Source organism: Schistocerca cancellata, chromosome 2 (assembly GCF_023864275.1).
Source record: "Schistocerca cancellata isolate TAMUIC-IGC-003103 chromosome 2, iqSchCanc2.1, whole genome shotgun sequence".
Lineage (NCBI taxonomy): Eukaryota > Metazoa > Arthropoda > Insecta > Orthoptera > Acrididae > Schistocerca > Schistocerca cancellata.
This window is the reverse complement of record NC_064627.1, coordinates 400,350,525-400,370,491: the sequence shown is the minus strand read 5'-3', so window position 1 is coordinate 400,370,491 and position 19,967 is coordinate 400,350,525. Positions and strand designations below refer to the sequence as shown.

At 44.9% G+C, this 19,967-nt stretch overlaps 1 protein-coding gene across 1 annotated transcript in view; it reads right to left on the bottom strand.

Moving 5' to 3' along the window:
- Positions 1–11,488, bottom strand: part of LOC126161834 (protein takeout-like) — a 128,370-nt gene extending 116,882 nt beyond the window's left edge. Inside the window, exon 1 of the mRNA XM_049917940.1 lies at positions 11,341–11,488. The gene's annotated coding sequence lies outside the window, so the exon portion shown is untranslated. The remainder of the gene's footprint in view (positions 1–11,340) is intronic.
- Positions 11,489–19,967: the final 8,479 nt, after the last annotated feature.

Here is a 19,967-nt window from a genome sequence, read left to right as displayed (position 1 = left end):
CACCAGTTAAGGTTCCAAATTTTGATACATACATCCCGCGACAGAAATAAGTACACCATCGGAACCGCGCTAAAAAGTACATATCATTTTCTATTTTACATTAATTTGTAGGATTATTCTATCGCCCGTAAATAAAGTTTTAGTTTTTGCAAAGTTTCCGACTTAGCGCAAATTTGTTTGTTTACATTTGTGCTGCAAAATTTTAACATAGAACTGCATACAGCAACGTTTTAGACGTTATCTATAACGATCTACACATTGCGCTGCTCAAAATCTTCACGTCTACAATAATTAATTAATTATGGGCGATAAATGTTAATAATAATTTTCAAACAATGAAAACTATTGCAAGTTAAGTGTATAGTATAACTTAACTAGTCTAAAATACGTGTGATGCCACCCAAAATATTATATAGTGCTGTTCTTTACGTCGTGAATTTTCTATTGAATTTTATAAACAATTTTCCCTCAATCTTTGTTTATTGCTCTTTACGGGCTTAATTATTTATGAATCGTAACATATGACTACGGCACTCGATCCGCTATGACGAAACGTTTTTAATGAGTGCCCACTCATCCCTTTAAGTTGTTTTTTACTATTTTTATTCATCTTTCAGTATTCGTGATATTAACCGATTTTGAGGTTACTATAACTGTTGCGTCTCGTGACTTGAAATAAAGATCGATTTTTCAGAAGGTGCATATTTGCTGACCACAATCCACTGCCGCAACGCACTTCATCCCAAGCTGCGGGCCACGTGCCCCCCCCCCCCCCCCCCCCCCCGGCGGCAGAGACATCACACCCACCGTTGCAAATCTCGCACGGGCGCACCACGTGCTTCCGCGAATCGCGCACCATGTCGCGCACTCGCTCTCCACAAAGCAATCATTGCGTACTAGACCTATTCATCTAGTAACAGGGTTTGTACCCTCACAATATGTACTTAGTGGAAATTACGTGCATAGCTGTCCTGTATTATTGTTACTTTAGATGTTTATCAGTTGTACAGCCCACGAGTAGTTTCTGTAACTGTTACGCTAAATTTTGCAATTGTCATGTGTCTCTCCCGATATATTTGCCTTGGACATTATGATGCTGCCTGACGCTTCCTCCCCTGTCTTCTGTTCTGCCTGATTTCAACTTGCCTAATTATTAACTGTACTACGTACTTGCACAATCACGTGAGTCCACATCGTGTGTTTTAGAAGACGAGAGCCGGTATTCAGAGGGTCGATTGTTAACTGTCCTGAATGTGGGCCATTGACAGAGAGCACTGTGAGCCAGTTGTCTTGTATTGTCATTCCAACAGGATTTACATAAATTCTATCGATCAGAGGTTGGTTACATTTACGCTGTGGACACGTTGTTGTTCTAATGTATAATTTTAATGTTAGCAAATGTTGTTTTTTGGGCTCCCAGTGAAGTTATTGGATCTCAAGTTTCGGATATAATTAAACGATATTAATCTTACCACGCCAATTTCACGTTTTAATAAGCAAAGAGATACTACACTCCTGGAAATTGAAATAAGAACACCGTGAATTCATTGTCCCAGGAAGGGGAAACTTTATTGACACATTCCTGGGGTCAGATACATCACATGATCACACTGACAGAACCACAGGCACATAGACACAGGCAACAGAGCATGCACAATGTCGGCACTAGTACAGTGTATATCCACCTTTCGCAGCAATGCAGGCTGCTATTCTCCCATGGAGACGATCGTAGAGATGCTCGATATAGTCCTGTGGAACGGCTTGCAATGCCATTTCCACCTGGCGCCTCAGTTGGACCAGCGTTCGTGCTGGACGTGCAGACCACGTGAGACGACGCTTCATCCAGTCCCAAACATGCTCAATGGGGGACAGATCCGGAGATCTTGCTGGCCAGGGTAGTTGACTTACACCTTCTAGAGCACGTTGGGTGGCACGGGATACATGCGGACGTGCACTGTCCTGTTGGAACAGTAAGTTCCCTTGCCGGTCTAGGAATGGTAGAACGATGGGTTCGATGACGGTTTGGATGTACCGTGCACTATTCAGTGTCCCCTCGACGATCACCAGTGGTGTACGGCCAGTGTAGGAGATCGCTCCCCACACCATGATGCCGGGTGTTGGCCCTGTGTGCCTCGGTCGTATGCAGTCCTGATTGTGGCGCTCACCTGCACGGCGCCAAACACGCATACGACCATCATTGGCACCAAGGCAGAAGCGACTCTCATCGCTGAAGACGACACGTCTCCATTCGTCCCTCCATTCACGCCTGTCGCGACACCACTGGAGGCGGGCTGCACGATGTTGTGGCGTGAGCGGAAGACGGCCTAACGGTGTGCGGGACCGTAGCCCAGCTTCATGGAGACGGTTGCGAATGGTCCTCGCCGATACCCCAGGAGCAACAGTGTCCCTAATTTGCTGGGAAGTGGCGGTGCGGTCCCCTACGGCACTGCGTAGGATCCTACGGTCTTGGCGTGCATCCGTGCGTCGCTGCGGTCAGGTCCCAGGTCGACGGGTACGTGCACCTTCCGCCGACCACTGGCGACAACATCGATGTACTGTAGAGACCTCACGCCCCACGTGTTGAGCAATTCGGCGGTACGTCCACCCGGCCTCCCGCATGCCCACTATACGCCCTCGCTCAAAGTCCGTCAACTGCACATACGGTTCACGTCCACGCTGTCACGGCATGCTACCAGTGTTAAAGACTGCGATGGAGCTCCGTATGCCACGGCAAACTGGCTGACACTGACGGCGGCGGTGCACAAATGCTGCGCAGCTAGCGCCATTCGACGGCCAACAGCGCGGTTCCTGGTGTGTCCGCTGTGCCGTGCGTGTGATCATTGCTTGTACAGCCCTCTCGCAGTGTCCGGAGCAAGTATGGTGGGTTTGACACACCGGTGTCAATGTGTTCCTTTTTCCATTTCCAGTAGTGTACTATTTTGAATGAATTGGCTTTAATAGTTTGGTTAAATTATTTTCATGTTTAAGTTCTGAGTAAACGTTTAACTGATTTAATTGACATTCACATCTTGAGTATTAACGAGTTTTGCCACAGGCCTTTCGACATTAATAAATATTGTTCACCAAAATGGTCAGTATTGTCGCTGAAGTTCAATCCCACATTTTCTAAGTCCTTGCAGTTGCAAGCAACTGGATGCGGAGCCTAGACTCACAATTGGCAGCTAGAGCGTGGCTGTCTCTGGAAGTTGGGGGACTGATATTTTGACTGAACATCATCCGCAACACGACCCTGAGTAATATTTGAAACGGAATTTATTATTGACTGAAAATTAGTGTATTTCTGTTAATTTTTGTTATCCTTGGCTCTTGCAAAATCTATTGGTTTTGAATCGCATTATGGAACAACGATTTGTGGTGGGGTGGGCTACCTACACTAGGACCAACTCCAATACGAGTTGTCGTCGAGCTCTGCATTGCTCCCCTTTCTAAGTTAGGATAGAACGTCAGTGTTTTGCAAGTCAGGGGCCCTTATCGAGCTCAGGCGTACCGAATGAAAGCGCAAACTACGTACTGGTTTCACCAGGTCGAAGATTTAAATTCGGTACTGACTGGTCCTCAATTGAAATTCAAGGTTAATCAACTCCAGAATATACTTATGAAGCTACAGATCACCCTGAGCTCCTTGGCTTGGAATGTCAGTCAGGATGCTAGGAAAATATCAGAGCTTCCCTTGGAACGAGGAGTTGCGGTACAGTGAATGTACAGTCCAGTTTTCCCAAGCAGCTCAATCCATTTCTGAATACGAGGGTTGGAACTTTAATAGTGGCAACTGTTTATTTAGAGATCGTACAAAATAGATAAGTGTTTCAAAGTTTTACTGACCTTCAAAGTAGTCACCAGCATTGTGTACAACCCGTTGCCAGTGATGTGGAAATCGTAGGATACTCAAAGCAGTGCCAGTTGTGCTGACAGTTCGAGCGGCGCGGTCTATTGCCAGACGAATTTGCTCGGAGTAGAGTTTCTTGCTACTGATAACCAATAGCAATTGGTTAATTTCTTGTGGTTTATTGTGACACGTAGGCTTTTTCAAAGCGTTTTTCATTGATTATAAGTTTTTTCATTTATTATATCTGTTGGTGTCGCAGTTTTCTGGCTGAGATGATGGGTGTTGTTTCAGCAGAGAGAGGGTGCTTTCTGGAATTAAGTGTACGGATGTTAAGGGTACAGTTGTCCGCCAGGGATATGAGAAACCTGGTAAACCAACACTTCTTTCGGACCGACCATGCTGGCCAGATTTTCGTGAAGTAAATTCCCGAACTGCCTATCACGGGCACTGCTTTCCATCTGGAGTTGACTGATGGTGAGATTATGGGCACCATTTTACAGGGGATGAAACCAGAGAACTGTTCGCAAGAGTTATTTGCTGAAAAGCCAACTACCTACCGTGACTTGGAAGGGGTTAAGCAAGCCGATCAGAGGAGAGACTGCGGAGAGGTGCCGTCGCAATCGGGCGTGGACCTCACCCCAGGTGCAGGGTCAGCGGTAATATTAATTACTGTATAAGTGGTCCCTATCGCTGCGGCCGGCCGGGCATTTTTCTCGCAGAAACACACGGCCCCTTTTGAAAAGCCAGAGTGGCAGGTGCCGAAGTGCATCTGTCACTTTGCATACAGGCGGAGTAAGGTGGGTGACCAACAGTTCTCTCCATTTCGGGTGCACCAGTATTAAGGAGGCGCCGCTGTGTGCTCTATGGATTCTGGCAGCAGCATTTCTCCATTGAGCTGCAGCTAGTATTTTAGATACAACGTTATTTGCAAATTCCCTGATTCAAGGCCAGTGAATAGAACTTGCAAGACTCTGAACAGCAAGCTCTGCCCTTGGTGGTATCGGTGAGCGTTTTTTGACGCATTACGAAGTTGACCATTCGAGGTGTTGGTGGCTGGGGGAATGAGTACAGATCTTCTGTTCGCATGTGACTTTGTACATGAGACAGAGGTGATTTTGGATTATTTCGGCGCAATTTTTATTTTGGGTTTCAACCTGTGCCTAATTTTAGATTGTGTCGACATTGTAGGTGGCCCGGGATTTGTATTATGGAGTATTCGAAGTGGAGCATTTGTCATCAGATGCAGTCCAAGCTCTCCTTGATGTTTTACGTGGCTTTCCTGAAGTATTGACCAACGAGCTGGAAATGACAAATCTAATAAAGTATCGCTTTCTACTTTCTAACCAGGTGCCTGCCAGACAATATCCATACCGTCTGTCTCCACCCAAGATGACTGCTCTGTATAAGATAGTGAGCAATGCGTTAGATGGGGGAGTCATTAGGCCATCAACATCTCCATATGCGTTACCAGCATTTTGGGTTGTGAAGGGCAATCGAGAGTCCAGGCCGCTGGTTGATTACTGACTGCCACACTTAGTTCTGGAGTCCGTTTCCCTTCCTGATTTGCATGGCTGTTTTTCATGGTTTTCTGGGGCCCGTTATATCTCTATCCTTAATGTCAACCATGCGTACTACCAGATCCATCTGGACAAAGAATAAGGCGTTTACCGCCTTTGCTACCTACTGGAACTTATGATTTCAACCGGGTGCTCTTTAGTGTGTCTACTAGAGCGCCCGTCCTCAGCAGTTTGCTTAATTTGGTGCTCGGGGACGTAAAACGTAAGTTTATGTATAACTATCTGGACGATGTCGTGTTATACAGTGTGTCATTTGGTGCACATTTAGAACATTATCGACAGATTTTGGAGCGTCTAAGGGAGACAGGTTTAACCGTCTAACCATCCAAGGTTACTCTACCGTGTCAGGAGATGTCCTTCTTCGGTCATTTGGTGTCTGCTGAGGGAGTCAGGGCTGACCAATCTAGAACTCGGGCTATTTGCAACTTTCGCCCTTCCAAGACCAGAAGGAGATAGCCTGATTCACTGGCATGACGAATTTTTTTCGTAACTTCATGCCCAGGTTTGCTAAGATGGCCACACCTTTAAATCAGTTGCGCAGAAAACGGGGGCTATTTGTATGGGCTGAGAGCCAACAGGCAGATTTTGATGCGCTTAATACCACTTGAAATAACGGTTCCATGCCCACTATTCCCGATTTCAGTAGACCGTTCGTAGTACAGACGGACGCCTAGAACTCGGGTGCGGCCACCAGGAGCAGGATGGCTGGCACTGGTCCTTAGTTTACGCATCGAGGCCTGTGTCACCTGTGGAAAGGAGATTTTCTACATACGAGATGCAAGCATTGACCCTACTACTCACTACTGAGAAATTCAATATTACCTCGAACATCGTGACAACTCTTGAGACAAATGACCAGGCGTTCTGCTGGTTCTTGTCACGCCCGAACAAAACTGGGTGCATTTTATGTTGGACTATGCACATTTAGGGCATCCTGTTCGCCTTGCAGCACATGAAGGGGTAAGATAACTAGCTGACACTCTGAGTAGGATATTCGAGGAGGAGGAGGAAGAGGAGGAGGAGGAGAAGGAGAGCTGCTTTTCGGAGGATCCAGGGGGGGTGGGGGGTGAATGCCGTGCTCGCTGAGGAGCCGGCCTTGTTTGGGATCCTCCAGGAGCAGCAGGAGGAAGATCCAAATTTAGGATTCATTAGGAAGCATTTCATGTCAGGCGAGGAGGAACCGGTGTATGAATTATGGAAGGGGATTCTATGCCACCATAGGCGATGGTATGAGGACGCTAAGATAAGTCTGTTGCTGTGCTGGTATCCGTTGTCTTTAAACGCTACCGTATCTCGGTGAAGGACGGGTGCCTAGGTATACATAAGACCATCCACAAGATCCTGGAATCCCTAGCTGTATCGTGTTGTCCGGAAAATGGTAAACCAGTGATAGGTGTGTACGGTAACCAAACCGAACTCTGACGTCCGAAGGGGGCTACTTCAGTCGACTTGGGCTGCGACGCTGGTGGAGCGTCTGTTCATTGACTATGTGGTTCCTGTGCAGCGTACCCAGGATGGGCAGCGGAATAGTTTTGTGATTGTTGACGAGTTTTTTTTAAGTGTAACGGATTGGTACCCAGTGTGACTAAGGTCTATTCCTTCTTTAGGCCCCAACGGGCGATCGTTAGTGATAACGCCCCAGCATTCATATCAATAGAGTGCTGAAAGTTCTGCTTCCAGTCGGGGTTGAAACGCGTAACGATACCTTACTACTCCCATTTCTCCCTTGTCGAATGTGTGAATGGAAACTCAGTCTGCCCTCCTGGCAGCCAAAACTAAATGGAACCGTTCCTTGCCCTGGCTTAACTTAGCCTTAATACCGCGAAAACGAGGCCCATAATGCGACCCTAGTGTCCCTCATGTTCCTGTGTTCCCTCAGTTCTCCCTTGTCCAACACTTAGTCGATCCAAGACCTGCTGTCCAACGATAGTAGTCCAGAGACTATCAAGGTTTACTGGCGCAGGGCTAAGATCAATATCACGAGCGCACACGCAAGCGAGCGGTGCGGGAAACAATGGTTGACGTCCGGGCAACATTGGGATTGGAGATGTGGTCTTTGTGAGAGACTGTGGTGGTCAGGACCATGCAGGAAACGTATCAGGAAAGTTGTCACAGCATTTTGAGGGGCAATACAAGGTTTTGGAGATGCCTGCTCTAGCCACTCTCAGAGTCTGTAGTGAGGACACAAGTATCGAGCACCGGTTGCACCTGAGCCATGTCAGGCTTGGCGGTTCTGTTTAGTTTCTCCGTTGTCGTGAAGCCTTCCCAGGAGGGTTTCAGTTTACGGGGTGATCGTGTCTCAGTGTTTGGTGTTATTAATGACCTTGTTACACCAGGAGTCTCTGTTTTTCTATCTACTCTGAAACCTGACGTACCGAACTGCGTTGCCTTCCGTTTCGTGCTTCAGCTCCATATTTGAATGTAATGGACTGCGTTACCACGCCCACGGATTCTAATCGCCTTCCGAAGCGCTACACTAGTTTTACATTTTCCTTGATGTCGAACGAACCACCGCAGAGAAATGTGTTAAATGTTTGTTCCTAAACCGTTTATTTACGATAAGTGTATTAGTATTGAATTCCTGCTACAATTCCCAGCTGGAACTGAAACGTGTTTTGAAATCTAAGCCTCGTTCAGTAGCAGTTATATAAACCATTAATTACTATCACCCATCTTACAAGCTTTCTGGAACAGCTCGGAGGAAGTTCTGTAGCCAACCTTTCGAAAGTATTTTCGGGTGCGAGTTGAGTCTGTTTTGTGTGCTGACACTTGGGTTCGTTTCGGTACCGCGCCAAGGACGTAATATTTGGATTTCGTATTGCGGTCAGCAGGGACCAAACGAACGAAGTCCTTTACAGACAGCTAGATTTGTTACCTCTGTTGGCGAGACTCTTATTAGAACTTAGTCTAAGTGCATTGCTGTCATTTATTAAGTAATTATTATTGTTGGTGTTCACCGATTGTACAGCCCACGAGTAGTTTGTATTGTGAACACCAAAAGTGGAGAATTCAAAGTGGGGCATTTATCATCTGATGCAGCCCAAGCTCTCCTTGTTGTTTTTTTTTTTTCAGGGCTTTCCTGAAGTTGACCAACAAGCTGGGAATGATCAATTTTGACCAGGGGCCTGTCAGACAATATCCATACTGCCCATCTCTCCCCAAGAAGAAAGCTCTGCGTAAGTTAGTGAACAAGATGTGGGATGAGGGAGTCATTGTGCCATCGACGTCCCCATATGCATCACCAAAATTTCTGGCTGTGAAGGGAAATGGAGGTAGTCCAGGCCGGTGGTTGATTACTAAATGTCCAGTCGTAACGTAATTCTGGAGTACGTTTCTCTTCCTCTTTTCCCCTCCCCCGATTTCAACGTGTATAATTGTTAATTGTATGATGTACCAGCATATTCACTTAACTGTCCTGACTTCAGGACAGTGGCGGCGGGCACTGTGGGCCGATTACCTTGTGCTGTCATTCTCACAGTTGTTGTTGTTGTTGTGGCCTTCAGTCATGAGACTGGTTTGATGCAGCTCTCCATGCTACTCTATCCTGTGCAAGCTTCTTCATCTGCCAGTACCTACTGCAACCTACATCCTTCTGTATCTGTTTGGTGTATTAATCTCTTGGTCTCCCTCTACGATTTTTACCCTCCACGCTGCCCTCCAATACCAAATTGGTGATCCCTTGATGCCTCAGAACATGTCCTACCAACCGATCCCTTCTTCTAGTCAAGTTGTGAAACAAACTTCTCTTCTCCCCAATCCTATTCAGTACTTCCTCGTTAGTTATGTGATCTAACCATCTAATCTTCAGCATTCTTCTGTACACCACATTTTGAAAGCTTCTATTCTCTTTTTGTCCAAACTATTTATCGGCCATGTTTCACTTCCATACATGGCTACACTCCACACAAATACTTTTAGAAACGACTTCCTGACACTTAAATGTATACTCGATGTTAACAAATTCCTCTTCTTCAGAAACTCTTTCCTTGCCATTGGCAGTCTACATTTTATATCCTCTCTACTTCGACCATCATCAGTTATTTTGCTACCCAAATAGCAAAACTCCTTTACTACTTTAAGTGTCTCATTTCCTAATCTAATTCCCTCAGCATCACCGGACTTAATTCGACTACGTTCCATAGCCTCGTTTTTCAGATGAGTTCAGTTGATCAGAACTTGATTACAATTATGCTGTGAGGTCCGCATTTACAAATTCCAAGCACAAACATTTCTGCCCCTGTTTTTGTGACCGAAACATTTTTTTCGACGAAATCACTTCATCTTCAGTCAGTACGCTAACGATTTACCTTAAAACTAAAATAGTAGTTTAAATTCCTTCTCTGGCAATGATAATGTTTGATAGTTACAATATAGTGGTCTTATTGAGAATGTTATTTATGTACAGAATCTTATGTGTAAAGAAGTCATTATTTCTCAAATACGCATTCAACTGTTTCTAGTTTCTTATGATTTGAAATTTTTGTAACTAGCGGAAATTTTCATAATAATAACAAAATAAGTGTAGCTACTCATAAAATGGTGCCATATAGAGACAATATCTAAGAACAGTCATTAGCTGCTGCTTCACAAATATCACTGAATCACGAACATCTTCCTTTAGCATACAAAAATTTATTATATCTACACTTTTGCTTCCGCAGTTTTGCAATAGATGCCAGTAGCAGCAAGTGGTAATGCGGGTGGTAGGTCGTAAATGTCATACAGCAAACTTAGGGGTTTGTAAACATAACAGCATCAAAATATTAGTCGATTTGTGATTGCATCATGAAGCTATTCTCGATTGAATATGTTAACTTACGAGCCTAATATTTGTCGTCAGCAGAAAGTTATAATTTTACACTTTGACATGGTGATATCTGTGTCTGAAGCTCATAAAATCCTGGGTAGAACCTACGGTGAGGATTTTATTAGTGACAGAACGTGCCGAGAATGGTTTCATCGCTTCGAGATAGCTGATTTAGACGTCGAAGACCGGAAAAGTAGCTTTTCGAAGCTACGTAAAAGAGGAAAAAATTGCAGGAAAACGTATCGCAAGCAACTGATGCGTTTCAGCCGAGGGTTGAAGACCAACGGCCACAATATAACGATAGGTAATTTTCCAGCATGACAATCGTCGGCCTATATCGTAACATCCGTCAAGACATGCTTGGAAACGCTGAATTGGGCAGTCCTACTCCACCCGCCGTATTCTCTAGACATTGCTTCCTCCGATTACCACCTTTTTCGATCAGTGGCACACGGTCTGGCTTACCAGCACTTCTAGTCATATGAACAAGTGCAAAATTGGATCGATGCACGGATCTCCTCAAATTACGGACAGTTCTGTCACCGCGAGATTAGTACGCTGCCCGAACTACGGAAAAAAGTAGTGGCCGGCCGAAGTGGCCGTGCGGTTAAAGGCGCTGCAGGTTCGAATCCTGCCTCGGGCATGGGTGTATGTGATGTCCTTAGGTTAGTTAGGTTTAACTCGTTCTAAGTTCTAGGGGACTAATGACCTCAGAAGTTGAGTCCCATAGTGCTCAGAACCATTTGAACCAAAAAAAGTAGTGGACAGCGAAAAACAATACTTTGATTTGTATTTTTTTTTTTTTTTTTTTTTTTTTTTTTTGCAACGAAGCCTCCTCCTTCCAGAAAAAAACGGGGCAAGCAAAGTTGTACATCTAATAGTTCCGATTTAAACTTAGGTATCTATGTCTTAGTCTAATAAACATTTCAGGTCGCAAACAAAAGGTACCCACTGAACTTGAAAGTGTTTTCGATGTAACGTCGGAAGAAAAGTTCAAATATTTGTGTTTTTCGGAACTAGACCCGTACTGACAACAATAAAGATGCAACAGTTAGCGCGCTTATGCCTTGCGAAGCACGCGGCGCTGCTCAGCTGTGTTGTTGACTTACAAGCCCGCAGTTGTGCTGCTACTGCTGCTGTATGTGCGGCGGCAGCCAGGCGACTGGAGACTGGAGGCCGGTACACGGCGCTGCTGCGGCCGGGTTGTCTGCTGCCCGCCAGAGCGGCTGCCCTTGACACGCGCCGACCGGCGATCCCTGCCCTACGGCGCAGGATCCACCTCTGTGAACTCACTGCCGGGCGTCGCCGATTTAATCTCCACCCGTCATCCTTGAGCTACTGGAAGTATCTACCCGTGGGATCAACAGGCGTGACATGGTGTTCTTCAGCTGTCCGCGCTGATTGATCGGTGTTAAGCGTTTCAGAGTCTCTGCCTTTAATTGTGTACATTAATGTTGGCTGGGTATTAGCTGCTACAGAAATATTTTTCGCCAATGGAAACCTCATGTACACAATTGTGAATGTTTAACCTTTTTAACAAGTATACGTTCTGCCATCTGTTGGGCAGAACTGCAAAAATATCAACGTGTGACTGTACCAGTAAGCAGCAACTTGTGGCCGCCAGACTACGCTGAAGTGGTTGGTTAGTTATATTCCACTTTATAATTCACTATTATTATTTTGCGTGGTAATTATTGAATGATCAGTTTACTCCATAAAGAGAATCCAAGTGTACATGTTATGAAAACTGGTAGATATATATGCATAAATCCTGCAACTAAAATCATTAAAATATCACCTAAGAGCAAGCATTAGAGCGCATAGAAAAATTTCTTTCTCCCAGAAAAAAATCAGGCCTGAAAGGGTTAATTTGCTGGCTAAACTTCCAGAAGGCACGTAAACACAGCTCCCACTGTGCCATGCGTGAGCCGGCGGCTGTGGCCGAGCGGTTCTAGGCGCTTTAGTCTGGAACCACGCGAACGCTTCGGTCGCAGGTTCTCTCCTGTCTCGGGCATGGATGTGTGTGATTTCCTTAACTTACTTAGATTTAAGTAGTTCTAAGTTCTAGGGGACTGATGACCTCAGATGTTAAGTCCCATAGTGCTCACAACCATTTTTTGTGCCATCCGTGAGTGTATAAATTGCAGAAAGTGTCTTTTTTACTGATAATATTTTCATATCTCCTCTTGTTCATCGTTTAGAGCTTGTACTGTATGAGAAGTCTATGTAGAGCGTATGTCACTTTCGTTGTACAGTGTTTCTGATACTACTACAGTTGCATTACTGAACTTAAAATAGTGAATTATTATTTGTGTATTTCTGAGGGAACCATTACAATATTTTTTACATTCAAGGTTTTTCACGAGATATATTGTGCCTTGCGTAGAGTGTCTGAATGGTCTCGCTGTTCAAACGATCACCAGATTCTCGAGACCGTCTTTCTTGCTTCTCCAGCGTAACACGATTCATACACACCTCGGAATTACTTCAATCATATCATTCTCTGCAGCCGACATCATCCGAAAGGTACCGTAACGTACCAATGAAATGAACCCTGTCATTTGCTTATCATACACTTGTAGACAAAACTCAAGGACGAAACAAACTTTCGGTTGATGTGTCATTGCCGAGAAACAAAGCTGGAGGGTACTTGGTTACACACACAAACAAATGCTACAGTGTAGCACAGAAGATAACTGAAAGCAATACGCACTGTAACTACCATAAATCACATTTTTATTCAAAGAGAATAACTATTCGCACAGTGAAGTCATCGTGATTTATGGTGATAACCTGGACATGACGTAAGAGGAGAGCTGATTCTTAACATTTGTAAAAATAATTTTTGTCGGGGTTCACATCCTCAACCTGCTTTTACAATGAAAACACAGTCCAAGTAGGCTGTATTCTAAGCTGTGTGATCACTACGGACGGTGGTATATGCTCTATAACATACTGCCTTGCTGGCCACAATTTTTTAAGGATTCTTGAAGTGGGGCGTACTGTCTCTGTACCAGCGCCGTTGGCAACTGGCGGACGGTAACTCCGTGCGAACGAACTGCAATACATCTCCATAGCGCACCCCATTCTTGCTAGATGGGATTCAACTCGAGCGAATGGAGAGGCCCGTCCATTCGCCGAATACTCTCTCGTTCCAAGACCTCCTCGACCTGCGCAGTTCGATGTAACCACGCACGTCCGGAAAAATAAAATCCTCTCCGGATGCACCCCTGAAAAGACGCACGTGGGGAAGAAGCACAGCGTCACAATATCGTAAACCTGCGAGTCTACCGTGTTGAAATATTTGAAGGCCAGTACATCCATGCAAAATTATGACTCCCTACACAACAACATCTGCACCACCAAAAGAATATGGTTCAACAATGTTCCTGGGTTCATTACGTGTTCCCGCCTCTCACCATATGAGTGTACGTGACGAGCATGCACAGAGCATGCACAGCCTATTAAGAATTATTTGCACCTTTTGTAGTGTCGAGATGACTGTCAGAAGCGTGGCGATTTCAGTGTAATAATTGTCTTTGAAATAAATTATCATGACATTTTCTTCTCACTGCGTATTTCTTTCAGTCATCTTTTGTACTATACTGTAGCATTTCCCTCTGTATAGTCAAAGTTCCATCGAGCTATGTTACTAGCCACTGACACATCATGCGAAAATTTACTTTTCTCCTTAAGTTTTGCATACCTGTGTGCATGGTTTCACGACGTATTCCAACATTATGTTTTCAACATAGTCATCCTGGCGACGACACATTTCCCACAACGGGAGAGCAGTCTGTTGAAACTGTCAGTGAAGAATGATTGACTTTGTTGACGGAGGCACAACCTCACTTAAGCCTCCTCGTGTATGTCCTGGCATTGTCGTGCCGAAGAAGAGGATGCTCCATGTGGGTAAGAACTCTTACAATTCGGAACTCGGTTACAGCACGCTGTTCCTCACGCTCAGACGTAGCTACGTTACACAGTGCCATGTTACACGCTACCGTTCGGAGCCCTCTAGCGGCAGACCGGTACAAGTATGGTGACATGAAGAATGGAGATGTAGAATGTAAAAAAAAAAAAAAAAAAAAAAACTGTTTTACTTAAAAACCTCTAAGAGTTTTCACATAGAAATTCGGAAACCTTACTTTTCAGTACGACCTCCAACTTACAGAAGTGTTTTGCTGCTTTTAGTACTAACGGCTGCAACGAAGAAACAACTAACGAAGTCTCGTCTGCTGTACATTCAGGATCTCATCGATCATTACGGAACGGTTTTCACCGAGTCGGCTTTAATCCGATTAGATATCTGTTCGAGTGCACTAAAGATGGTCGTTGCTACGCTGCGTACTGAGAAAGTTTATGTTAGTTACGAGAGAAAATTGCTTTACATCGGAGGGAGGAGGCCGACATTTTGTTCATGGTTGTAAGTGTACGAGTGTTACTTACGACTCCGACAACATTAAAAAATCGTGGTGTTAGTTAGATTTAAGTAATTCTAAGTTATAGGGGACTGATGACATCAGAAATTAAGTCCCATAGTGCTCAGAGCCATTTGAGCCGACAGGACTTGCATGCTAGCTGTGCAGCCGTTTACCTTCAAAGAAAAGGTGCTAGCGGTGAGCGGAACAGTCAAGTAGCTCGCCAACACGAATCGGCTTGACGGTACTCCCGTTACGCGTGGCCCCAAACACGTGGAGGACGCACCGGGCAGTGACCTGTCCCAACGACCGCCAGGCAGCGCGGCAGCGGAAGCACCACGTAACCACTGCAGCAGCTCTCCACAGGATCGCCAATGTAGGCCTCTAAAATTACAGTCAGTAGGGAATATACTCGCCCCCAACCTCTGACATCCAGTCCTATGGCGTTTATGCATTTATGCTACCTTTTAGTGATTTAAAATGCAGAAGAATAAGCTCATATCAAAGTCATTCGAAGAAATTTGGACATGACCCAAATCAGCGGAAGGTGTTTACGCTTTTTCTGGCGTCTTGTTCCGCACCCTCCTGTGGCGTGGTCGGAGAGCAATGCGACATTCACGCTTACGAGAATGAAACGGCAAAGGTAGCCTCTATGAACCCCAACTCAGTGTCACCCGCGCACCTTTGTTGAGCACGTTAAAAATGTATCTGTACAGTTGCACTACAAATTTTAATGAAAGTTACGTGCCACAGAGGCCGAAATATTTGGTCTTAATGTTACAATATTAAGCAGCCTCCACCACAGAAGAATTTACTGGGTACTGTTTAATCTGCATAGAATGGGCGGCCCACTTAATCGTTCCAGCGCAAATATCTCTGCAACAACAATAGGTACTGAGAAAAGGCTTTTGCGGTATCAATGTTAGGCAGGGGCTCATGAAAGTAAATACTATAGACATCATAAAAAGCAAGCAAATATTTACAGCACAAACATGATTTTTTGAATTGACACCAAGTATTATTTCTTAAGCAATCAATAATGTAAAAAATCGCGAAACGAATGGCATTAGTTGCATCGATATACGAGTATAACGTCCCGAGAACTTGCAAAGAGAAGTTGACACTTGACGTAAACGAAACGAGCCGCTGTTGCACATCTCGAGATGCATACCTGAACCCCATTTTGACAGTAATCTCGATGTGATTGGCGTACTACAATACGACAAACGCTGTACTTATTGCTATTTGAAGGAAACAATATTAATGTCCAATCACATCGAAAAAACAGGGGGTTTACTCGTATGTACTTTATTTATCTTGGCTACAGATGTAGAGGAGTATATCGCCAGGGGTAAGATAGATACTGCCTACAGGAAAATTAAAGTGACCTGTGGAGAAAAGATTGGTTGGTTGTGTGTGAAATCTTATGGGACTTAACTGCTAAGGTCATCAGTTCCTAAGCTTACAGACTACTTAACCTACATTATCCTAAGGACAAACGCACACACCCATGCCCGAGGGAGGACTCGAACCTCCGCCGCGATCAGCCGCACAGTCCATGACTGCAGCGCCTTTAGACCGCTCCGCTAATCCCGCGCAGCTGTACATTAATTACTTAATGGCACATGACACGTACAGGACGTGCCACTGAACATTTTTGTTAATTACGATAGAACTGAACTTTTGCACATGGAGAAAATATCACACAAATATAAAATAGTTCCTACAAAAGAAACATAAGTCTTCTCAGAAACACTCAAAATGTACGCTGGTATGCATTCACCTTTCTGACAGCAGAAACGCTACAACGTATGTTGTAGGAGGAGGATATTTAGTGTTTAACGTCCCGTCGACAACGAGGTCATTAGAGACGGAGCGCAAGCTCGGGTTAGGGAAGGATGGGGAAGGAAATCGGCCGTGCCCTTTCAAAGGATCCATCCCGGCATTTGCCTGAAGCGATTTAGGGAAATCACGGAAAACCTAAATCAGGAAGGCCGGAGACGGGATTGAACCGTCGCCCTCCCGAATCCGAGTCCAGTGTGCTAACCACTGTGCCACCTCGCTCGGTGTATGTTGGAAAAGAGATCACCATCTACAGGGCAACACCGCTGTGCACCCTCCAACACTGATCGACTCACTGCTGGCAGTGTCTGTGGTGCTGTTGCGGCACGCGCGGCGGTAATACGAGCCTTCGTGCTTGTCCATTTTTGTTTGAAACTTCTGATACACCACATTTTCCATATGTCCCTAGACGAAAAATTCATGGGGACAAAGCCCGGCGACCGCGCTGGAAATCTCTGAACAGGACTGCCCCGTCCTATCCATCGATTTAGGAATTCTTGGTTGGTACACTGACCGGTACTGTCACGTAATGTGCACGTAGATAAATAACACACGCAGGTGGCAATGTTTGGGGCAGAAAACCATAGTATTGCTTTCGGCCATCGTGATAAAAGTGAAACTAAGATTAAGTACATCACTCACATCGTGATTTCGGTTCAGTGTTCATCTCCGAATGTGCAATAGCGACGCATTTCATTTCTTTCAAGCGTCAAGTTCGCTTTGTAATTTCTCTGGATGCAATTCATATATTGCTATGCTACTAACGCCATTTTTGTAACATTTGTAACATTTTGTAACATAACAATTGCGAAAGAAATAATACAGACGTCCATTAAAAAATAATTTGTGTTGAAAAAAATAATTACTTACATATTAGCATGTCTCATAGTACTCACTTTCATGAGCCCCTGCCTCACATTGATACCCGCGAAAGTCGGTTTTGGATATCTATTGTTGTTGCAGAGATATTTGCGGGTGCGTGAGAACTGCGTGCTGTAATGGAGTTTCGAATTCGAAGAGTTCGTCTACATATGAAGCACTGTCTCCTTCGGCATACCAATACCAGCCCACACATGAGCACTGCAACATCTGTAACAATCTGACGCCTTGGGTTCACTGTATCGATCATCCTCCATACGCTCCCGACTTGGTCCCATGCGGTTTTCATCTGTTTCCAAAACTTGAGGAATACCTTTGACGACTTCACTTTGAGAGTGACGAAGCGGTGCGGGCAGAGTTGATGTTCTGACTCCATCAACAAAGTCAAACATTCTACAGTCATAGTATCATCAAACAGATCTCTCGTTGGCCAGCTTGACCATGTTGAGAAATAAACATGCAGACATGAAGAATAAAGATATATAATGTTAATAACGTTTGTTTTATTTGAAAAGCTTTAAGAGTTTTCATATACAAAATTCGGAGCCATTAACTCTCAGCACGCCCCTGTATAATAAATGTTGATTTCCAATGCATTGTTGGAATGCTTGTGACATATATAATTACCTAAAGCACACAAGTACTTATCAGTTTGCCTTGGTAGCTGAGTGGTCCACACCGGTCCACTGCTTTAAAAAAAATCTGTAGAGCGCTTGCAAAAAAAAGTGGTCAGAGCATGTTAAAAAAAAGTCGTAAGCGTAGATGGCTGTCAGACGGAATACTCAGTTTGGATTCCCGGTACTGCCAAGTATTTTTCTTTTACTTGGCGGAAGGACTGGTGCGGATTGCAGTCAGCCTTGTGATGTCAGTTGAGGAGCTACTTGACCGAGCAGTAGCGGCTCCAAGGTCTGGTAAACCTGTAAAGCAGCCGGGAGAGCAGTGTGCTGAGCACATGCCCCTCCATAACGTATGCTCATGACGCAGCAAACCAGAAGATGGCACGGTGGCCGGCAGACATTCCTTGGGCCGTAATGGTCTGGCGAGGAGCTCCTTTTATATAAACTGAAGCAGACGTGGAATCAGACGGGTATAACTGAATAAAAATGCAGTTTAATTTACGTTAATAAGTATAAATAAATTTATGTATCATTTGTGACTGTGAGCATTCATATACAGGATGTCCGCACCGATAGCTGAATGCTTGCCGGCACGGTAGCTCAGCGTGTTCGGTCAGAGGGTTTAGCTATCCTCTGTAACAAATTGAGTGAACGGATCAACGAACAACCTGAACGAGTGTCATTGGACGTCCGCCACGAACAAAGTCAACGAACAATATAGAACAAAATGAGATTTTAAAATAAAAGGTCAGCATGGTTCGATTCCCGGCTGGGTATGGGATTTTCTCCGCTTAGGGACTGGTTGTTGTGTTGTCTTCCTCATCATTCCATTCCCATTCGGCTGGCAGGTCGCCCAATGTGGCGTCGAATGTAATAAGACCTGCCCCGTAAGGGGTCTCCCGGCCAATGACTCAAAATGATCATTTCATTTTCCATATACAGGATGAAAACGAGTGAGCTGTAGGGACGAATTCCTGGCTGGAAATGGATGAACGAGTGTCCGGGAATGGACGATGTGCGTGCAACGACTACAAATCGTCCCGGAACACATTACAGAGCTGCGTCGCATTCACGTCACAACAGATGTTCAAAGCGGTCTCCAAGCGATTGAAGGTGAGATAGTACCGGTTGTCATGCTGGATACACGTAATAGTACTTTGGATTGCAACATGTGGGCGGGACACTTAGTCTCAGTGTGCTGTAGAGCCCGGTCCTCCAAATGTGGTGTATGCACATTCAATCGCCTCCCCACATGTTCGTCTGCCTGAAGGACATATTATCATATAAGCATTCAAAAAGTGCTTGAAATGTTGTGTGACGTAGTTTCTGAGGTTTTGGTGTAGCAGTGCTGCCTCTCGACCGTTTCCACATGCTTGGCCGTGTGACGTAACGGGTCAATTGTGGCGTCCTGAAAATATTCTAAGTTCGCAGTTGGCATGGTCGCACGGGCCGCTCATTGGGTGTGGACAGCTCGGCAGGCCAACCACGTGGTGCCGGACGTTAGCCGAAGCAAGAGGGGTCCAGCCCTATCGCGTGGCTGGGAATTCCATGTTGACGCTGAGACGAAGACGGTGCTTTGTGTCGATGAAGGAGATGTCTATGCCGGTAGTGCTAAAGATGGCGGACTTTGTGAAACCATAATAGCAGACATTTCACAGGTCGTACAGAAATTAAAAGTAGCCAGATGAATGATGATACCACAAAAAGAAACATGCACATTAATTCATTTGCACGACAATTCTGATGGTGTAATCAGATTTTCAATATCTTTATTAGTTTAAAGTTTACTATCTGACTGTAAATTATACAAGTAACTCCCAGCAACGAAAGTCCAAAATCTAACCGCTTTTCTCGATCGACATGTCTTTAGAAAGCTATTAGTGTAAACCTAAATTGGTATAAATTACAGGCATGTAACTTGAATAGTACATGAGTTATTGGAGGTCAAAGTGGCAGATTACTATCGATCGCGTCAGG